Genomic DNA, 8299 nt, shown 5'->3' with positions numbered 1-8299 from the left:
CTTTGCCCAGGCTGGTGGAACACAGAGAAGACCACACCGAGGAGCGGGAGGCGGGAGCGAGCCCCGAGGGCCGGAGAGCGCCGGGGGCTCATCCCGGCAGCCKCGGCCGGGGGTCTGGGGGTGACGCTGGCCGGGCTCTGTCGGGCTCCCCGACCTCCCTGGGGCGGGGGCGGGGGCGGGCGGCGGAGGGGCCAGGGGAGCCGGCACCGGGGAGGAGAGCGACACTGCCGGGGGCAGCTCCCGGAGCCGGGGCACGGCGGGGACAGGGCTCGGCACGGGGGCAGCGCTGCGGGTGGAGCGGCACCAGGCTCCCCTCCTCCGCCTCCTCCTCCTCCTCCTCCTGCACCACAATCCGGCGAGCCACGGCGGCGATATCGACCGGGTAAGAGCATCCCAGCCTCCTGGCCGGCCCCCACCCTCGGCCAGCCCTTTGTTTCACATCCTTTCATTTTATTTTTTCTGCAGTCCGGCTCTCTGCCGGTGCCTCGCATCCTCCCCGCGATCCCCGGCAGGGAAGCGCTGCAGAGAGATCCTTGAGCGGGGAAGGGCTGGAGGGAGCGGCGAGGGGACACAGCGGCGGGGAGCGCTTCGGGGGAGGGAGCGACRGTGGGCGGAAATGTCCCTGCTCATCACCCGTGTCCCTCTCCTGCCCCGGGTAAGCGGAGCATCTCCCCTCCGATTCCCCCGCTTCTCGATGCTTCCAGCCTCTCGGTATGGAAATCACGAGCTGGCTCGGTGGAAAAAAAAAAAAAAAATCCCGCTTTTCCTTGCATAGCGGCTCCAGAATGTGCATGGAATCTCAAGGTGCGTGGGGGAGAGGGAGACAGAGCCAGCATTTATGGAGCTTGATGAATATCCCCCTCCTCTCCCGGTGCCTTTCCTACACCCGTGCTGTGAGCAGACACGCGTTCATGGCTAATAAAAACGCTTTTCCCTGGATATAGCGGGGSTGAGAGCTCAGTGCGAGCAAACTGAAAGCCAGTCCGTGTCAGGGAACAGCCTGCAGACCCACAATGAGCTTTGGAGTCCCTGCAATGTAGCCTGGCTGTGCTCACCCCGTGCCTCCCAGGATCAATAAGCACAGTAACCATACAGATTATGTGATGTATGTGTTAGGCAAAATGGAGTGATCGGCGGCATTGCACCAGCACTTGTCTGCTGTGCTGGATGTGGTCTTCCAAAGAGATTCTGCTGAGTTTTCTGATTAACAAGATTTTTGTCTTTTCTCAATTATGTCTGTAAGCACCACTGTGAAGTATTCATGTCTGTTTGCCAGCCTGGCAGTTTTATATTTCCAGACTCTGCTGGGAAAAACTCAGAAACCACAGAAACCSAAGATTCCTCTGGCATCACTTTGGTTTGTTCCTATCAGTATGTTGCAATCATTTTTATGCTAAAGAATTGTGGAGTGAGTTGATCTTAGCAATTATTTACCCCGCTTGGGGCTTTATTGACTTTAGTGAGTAGGTAAGAAAAGGAGTGAAGGAAGGATGTTACAGTTCGTAAAGAAAAAAACCGCAGTGTCCATTTCAAGTGTAGTCGCTGTTAAATATGTAGACATATATATGATTCCTTATGCAGTTATAAAAACAGAAGGTCTTTTTTGCCTCAGAATATGATTTCTCTTACAGCAACAGGTAACAACCGCTGTCCCCTTCTCTCCCCTTCTGCCCTTCCCCTCATCTCCTCCTGACAAAATGCCAGTTAAGAAGTTCAGCCTGTTTATGTAAAGATTGTGGGTATTCTAACAGACACTGCTGCACGTCAAGCCTGCAATGACTGTCAAACAGACTTAGGATTCAAGACACTCAATAAGGGCACTGTCCATCTTCTAGGACTGATAAAATCTCAGAGGGAAAAAAAAAAAAAAGAGAGATGTAGTGTGTGTCTGGGATAGATCAACAGCGCCAGGGTGCACAGCGCAGCAGCACCTTCATGGCAGTGTTTGGTACTGCAAATTCCAGCAAGATCCATTGGACCTTTATATTGTATGTGTGTGTGTGAGAGAGAGAGACAGAATGTATGGAAATAGTTGTGCTGCTGTGCTAATGCTTTTCTGCTCTTCCCTTCAGGTTTCTGCCTCTCTCTAGGGATGCCCTAGGCTGTACCTGCTTTGCAGCTCCTTCACAGCAAAGGCAGCTTAAATCAGCCAAGGAGGATTTTGAGTCTGGCCAACCTCACCCTCCCAGTAAAAGAGATTGACTTCATTAGGCTTTGGCTCAGACACTTCACAATCAGGTGGAGTTTCCATTTCAGAACATCCAGAGGTGAAGTGTACACTGTCTGATCTTTATTTCACCGTGCTCTCTTTCCCTTCCTGCTGCCTTCTTTCACCTAGAGAACAGGACAGCTTGGTTTCCTCAGCTGTTATCAACTCCTCTGTTTCTTTTCCACTTTAAATTTAATAAGAATACTCTGATATTATTCACTTCATAGAMCCATAGAATTATGGAATAGTTCTGGTTGGAAGGGACCTTAAAGATGACCCAGTTCCAGCCCTTTGCCACAGTTGGGGACATGTTCCACTGGGACAGGCTACTCACAAAAGATCATGTCCATTACCTAAAGGTTTAAAAAAGTTATGGTGGGATTACAACACAGATCTTTCCCTGAGGTCAACTCCAAGACATAATTGCCACCACTGTGAGATTTGAGTGCTTGAAATCATTCTGAAGCGTAGTTAAAGGGCTATAGAGGACTATGATGCCTTTTGTTCAGTGGTGTTAATAATTTATGGCCTTAAAATATGATTTTATAAAATCTTATCCTTGGGCAGAATACTGAAGTCGCAAAAAAATGGAACAAACTGTACTTGTAGGAGGCAGAAACTTGTATCACCACCAAAAATGCTAAATCCAGATTGGGACTGCTGCTCTGCAGCAGCATCRTGTGAGAGGGGAGCGGCACCTCAAATCCTCCCTTCCCAAAAACCTTGTGGTCCTGAATTATAGACCATTTGATTCCTTTGTCCTGGAAATCTGCATTTAATAGCAATGTATATCTGTGTTGGTAAACACRTTTTAACAGCTTACCCCATTATATTCATTTTTTTAACTTCATATAACCAGCCTTTTGATCCTCTGTCTTCCAGAACCTCCTGAGTGCTTCTCTTTAGCTGCTGAAAAACGTGTGTGATTTATTAAGGCAGTTCAGTAGTTACCCTTAGTTTGCAACAGGCAAACCTATTATGCAAACTGCAGTCACTTTCTTGCAGTGCCCTCCTTCTCCCAGCTATAATGAATTCYCTGCATGCTACTCTGCTGAAAATTCTCCATCTAAAAATTCCATCCACTACGTGTTTTGTCAGGGGAAACTATACTTGACTTTTGAAACAGTTGGGAGGAGCAAAATGATAACCTACTAAAGTGCCTTGCCCTTAACTGAAATTATGGCAAGTAATTAAAGTTAGAGCAAAAAGACTTAAACTTTGGACTGCTTATGATCTTAGCGTTTTTATGTGGGTGAATTTTTTTTTTTTTTAGAAGTCTGATTTGAATGTCAGATTTGCATATTTATCCAGAAAACATAGGAAATGTTTAATTGCCTGTGTCCAGTGTTCATGTTTTTCTTGGGAAACAATGTTTCACATATTCATGAGTTTCATTTCTAGTTACTGTTTGCATCCATAAATTGAGCTGTGTATCTAAACAAGCCCTGTATTTGCTCATTATAGAAACAAAGATGCCATATCTAGAATTTTGCTTTATAATCATATCAGAGACCTTGGGTCACAGAGGAGATGCTCCTGCCACTGTGGTGTGGTGGGTCTGGCTGAGCTGCAGYTTGTGTTCCCAGAGCAGCTCCCTCAGTGCTGTGCCTTGCTCTGGGACCTGGACAGTGCTGATAACACCCCATTTTTGGCTGCTGCTGGGCAGGGCTGGCASAGCCTCAGYRMTGCCTCTTGCCATTCCCTGCCATCGAGGGGCTGGGAGGGGACAGGAGGCTGGGAGGGGACACWGCCAGGCCAGWGGGCTCAAAATGASCAAAGGGTTATTCCAGACCCTATGACATCGACTCAGAGATTAAAGCCAAGGAGAGGAGAGGGAATGGGGAGGAGAATATGTTATTTCCAATATTGACCTTCCAGAGTAACAGCTCCAAGTGCTGGACTCCTGCTCCCCAGGAAGAGGCAGGACCTTGCTTGATGATGGGAAGTAGAGAATAAAATCTTTGGGATTTCTCTTTGTGASCACACAGCCTTTCACTTTTGTTTTAGTAAASTGCCTTATCTCAACCTCACCTCAAGGTGTTTTCCATCTTTTTATTCCTCTCTGCTGTCCATCTGGAAGGGGGAGTGGTTGGTGGGCACCTGGTGTCCAACCAAGGACAAATCACCACAGCCAGGCAGGAACTCCTCACCGTTCCTCAATCCCTCAAGTCCCTGGATTCAAACAGGCAGGATCAGGAATCCTCCCAATCCTGTGTCCAGTCTGCATGTTGGGCCTGTGCCAGGGAAGGTGGGGAGTGATCCCAGTAGTCTGTCTGTCTCTCATGCCCCAGACCAGGACACTCCACGCTGTGCTCYGCTCCAGAGCTGTGGTGCCACTGCATCTGCTCATTTCAGCCCCTCCGCTGAGGTCTACCCAAACCTTCTCTTCTCCAAGGAGAGAAGACCTAAGTCTTYCAGTGCTTCTCCACACAGCAGGTTTTCCAGCCTTTTGATCATCTTTATGGCCTTCCTTAGGTCTCTCTCCTATTATCTTTCTGCTTCTTTCTCAAATTGGGGGGACCACAACTGGACACAGCACTCCAGATTTCCTCCAGAGGCTTTAGTGGAAGGTGTCTGTGTCCCATGGCAGGAGGTTGGAACGAGATTGCCTTTAAGGTCCCTTCCAACCCAAACATTCCTCAATGTGGGTGCAGCATGACAARTGCAATGAGATGATCCACCCCTGATCAGGCCCCATTTGGGGTTTTGCAGCTGACTCATGATCATCTTGTTGTCCATCAGCATATTTCAACCTGTACATTTTTGCTTTGACAGAGATATGATTCACTTCAATAAAATCATACCCACTGAGCTTTTCCTCACTTGCAGAGAAGATTATTTTTAGGAACTCCCAAACTTTCATTTACAAAAAATGAACTAGTACTGTAGAATTTATTTTTTAACCCCAAATCAAATAAATATAACATTTACTAATTCATTTGCCCTGTCTTTGGCAGCAGGGGTAAAACTGAGAGGCTGGGTGCTTTTTTCAGGCTGTCATTGAAGCACCAGTTTTCTGAGACACAATAATCTCTTTGAAGAGGTGGTATTTGTCTACTGCTTTCTGAAGGTATTAATTGCAAGACCTGTAAGTTGACATGAACTCAATAGACACAGCCAGACACACACAGCTAGGAGGGATACWGCAGCACCTGAGATGTGGAGGCATGAACTTCTCCAGGGGCTACCAACACCCTGACCCCTATTCCTGGAAGATTTAAGGCTGTTCTGTGGAATCTTCACAGCTGCTGTCACCTGTGCCAGGTAGGATGCTGAGAGGCTGCCTCCTTGCACTGCAAGGCACAGGGCAGACTGAAGAAATAACTATGTCTAAGCAGAAATAAATATGTCTAAGCTGAAATAACTATGTCTAAGCTGAAATAACTATGTCTAAGAATGAATGGGGGGATTTTCATGACTGTCCTGTGACAGGCTTTGTTTATAGTTGTAAATTCTTAGCATATAAGGCAAGTGCTGACTGCCATCACACAGTGTGAGAGGCAAAACCAGATGACTTTAAAGTGTTCCCAACCTTGACATTAGAACTGAAAAGACCRACAGAAAATGAAGTAATTGTCTTCAAACTCATGGGGAAATGACAATAGCCACGTGCTGCAATATGTTTCTGACTCTATTACTATTTTTTTTGAGTTCTGGTATATGGTGGCCATGTTCCAATGACCAATGGTCATGCAGGCAAAAATATGGGTCTGCTATTTTTAAAATAACCCTCTGATATATTCAGGTATTTCTTCTTGCTAACTAGACTTTAGAAAATCACAAAAGTCTCTGTTACTTTCAAGAAAATGAAAACAATATTTATAGAGGAAAAGGTGAAGGAGCAGATGCATTTCAAATCATGTGGTGGGTAATTCCTGCACATCAAATGCCTATTTTACTTCAGAARAAAATTATTCAGTGGCTGTAGTAACCCAGTAGCAGAAGGAATGTCCCATTAAAGTAGTATAATCYGTACTTCCAGTAATTGATATGATGGCTATAGAAAGTGCTCTCCCACAAGCACTGATTTTACAAGCAGCATGAGAAGCACTGGCCTGACACCTCAGCAGATTTGTAGAAGAAYTGAGGTGTAATTTTAATGTGTATATGTTTAAATAAAGAAGTCATGCAACTTCTGTTGAGTTTCAGCCCCACCTGACCTTASTGTWGGCACAAGACTTTAAAAAATTCCTRCCTGTTGATGCTGTGTTACTTCTGTGTAACCAAAAACAAGACTAGACTAGGCAAGATATTCACACAAAAAGCCTCTTTCTGGAGAGTTTGGATCTGAAATGTGTTTGAATTCATGGTGGAGAACTGAAGTCTTGAAATGAATACAAGACCCCTCAATGCATTTTCTGTGGTTCATGTAAGAGAACAAGATTCACATTTAGAARAAAATGAGGTTTTGGAAGGCTGATGGAGTCAACTGAAGTTCAGTTTATGTTTTGCAGTGTCAAGGAATTGCTCAGTAGAAAGGCAGAGTTTTACAGGGTGTCTGTGCTGTGAAGAAAAACTTGTAGAGATCACAATTTTCATTTGGAAAATAGATTATTTTACAGATACTGGTTCCATTTGATAGTCACTCCCTGAATAACATCTGCTGTATTATCTCAATAAATCTGGTTATCTCCCACAGAAATGAGCTGAGCAAAAGATCTGTAGTAAGATTTGAAAATAACCTTTGTTATTATGTGTCATTAACTCAWAAGAATCAAACTACATGGCCACTAATGACAATGAACAAGAACAATACAGTTTCTTGAACATTCTGTTGGATGCATTTCYAGTCTCTAGTCTGCACTTAAAATACAGCAATTTTACAAGCATTTATCATTTGTCTGGGCTATGGAGCTAATGAGATAGAAAAAAACAGAAAGAATTTGTATAGATGAACTCCATTTACCTAATTTCCAACTCGTACATAACAATATGAAAAATAAGCAATACATGTATAAAGTTGTTCATTCTTTTATTGCCTTTCACAGCTCTTGTCTTGCAGCAGTCTTGGTTTGAGACATCATGGCACACRACAGGTATGTGTCTTGTCAGCAGCAGATCACTCTTGTGGTATTTCCACTGCTTCCCAGCTGCTGAGGGGTGAAAGCAGGAAGATATCAGCTTCCCTTCTCAGTCACAAAGGGAAGGAGGCAGTAAAAAAGATGCCTCTTCCATCATTTATTTGATTACGTTTTCCATTTGTCAAGGCAGTGGAGCACAAAGCCCAGATGGATTTTGGGAAGCACTCTGGAATCTGCTGGGTTGTAAGCACACATTTAAAACTTCAGTGGGAGGGATGGCTTCGTGTCTTTAGAATGTGTTTTGCTGAACCACATGTCAGCAGGAATTTATACTTTTAAAGTGATGCAAAATGCCTTTACCATTACCAGAGAGTCTTATTTCAGCTGCATTTCTTTAAATGAGATTGGAGAGGAAGTCAATGGAATCTCAGGACATGGTTCAAAAAGGACACGCGATCAGTTTTGAGTTAGCTGTCTTGGTTTTCCTCAATCCTAGAAATAAYATTCACTTTGGCCAAACTCTGACACAGCAGAACACTAAGTCTTGTTCCTATTTGGACATTAGGAGACCAGACATCTGTTCTCTTGGTTGTTTGTTTTTTTTATTGGATAAAGACATGAAAAGTAAAACTGACAAAATGTATTAACATGGGATAATCTCAATGTTCCCAGTAGCTGTGCACTTTAAATGGCTGAATAAAAAACCCCAACAGCATGACAATGAAACAACCCTGAGGAAACATTCTCACTGAGCAGTGTTTGGACTGTCTCGAGGAAACTGAAGGTCTTCTTGACCTGGAAGTTATTGGACAATTAATGGTCAGTATATGATTGTTGTTATGGATATATTATATTGGAAGTGTATCTATAATGGCAATTGTTTTTTTTAGACAATTGCGCACTACTAAAGTCTGAATTAACTTTKGGGATAGAAGCTGGGATGTGTATTAATCCCAAAATGGCTGGAATGCTTTAACCAGTCTATACCCTATAACTGTACCTTTCAGGGCTTTTTAGGTGCTCCAATCATTTTCCACTCTTATGAAATAACCATAGCATGATTTTTTTT

This window comes from Malurus melanocephalus, unplaced genomic scaffold, assembly GCF_030028575.1.
Source record: "Malurus melanocephalus ecotype Western Australia unplaced genomic scaffold, MMel_1.1 scaffold_507, whole genome shotgun sequence".
Classification (NCBI taxonomy): Eukaryota; Metazoa; Chordata; class Aves; order Passeriformes; family Maluridae; genus Malurus; species Malurus melanocephalus.
The sequence above is the reverse complement of the archived record's forward strand: the minus strand, read 5'-3'. Positions refer to the sequence as shown.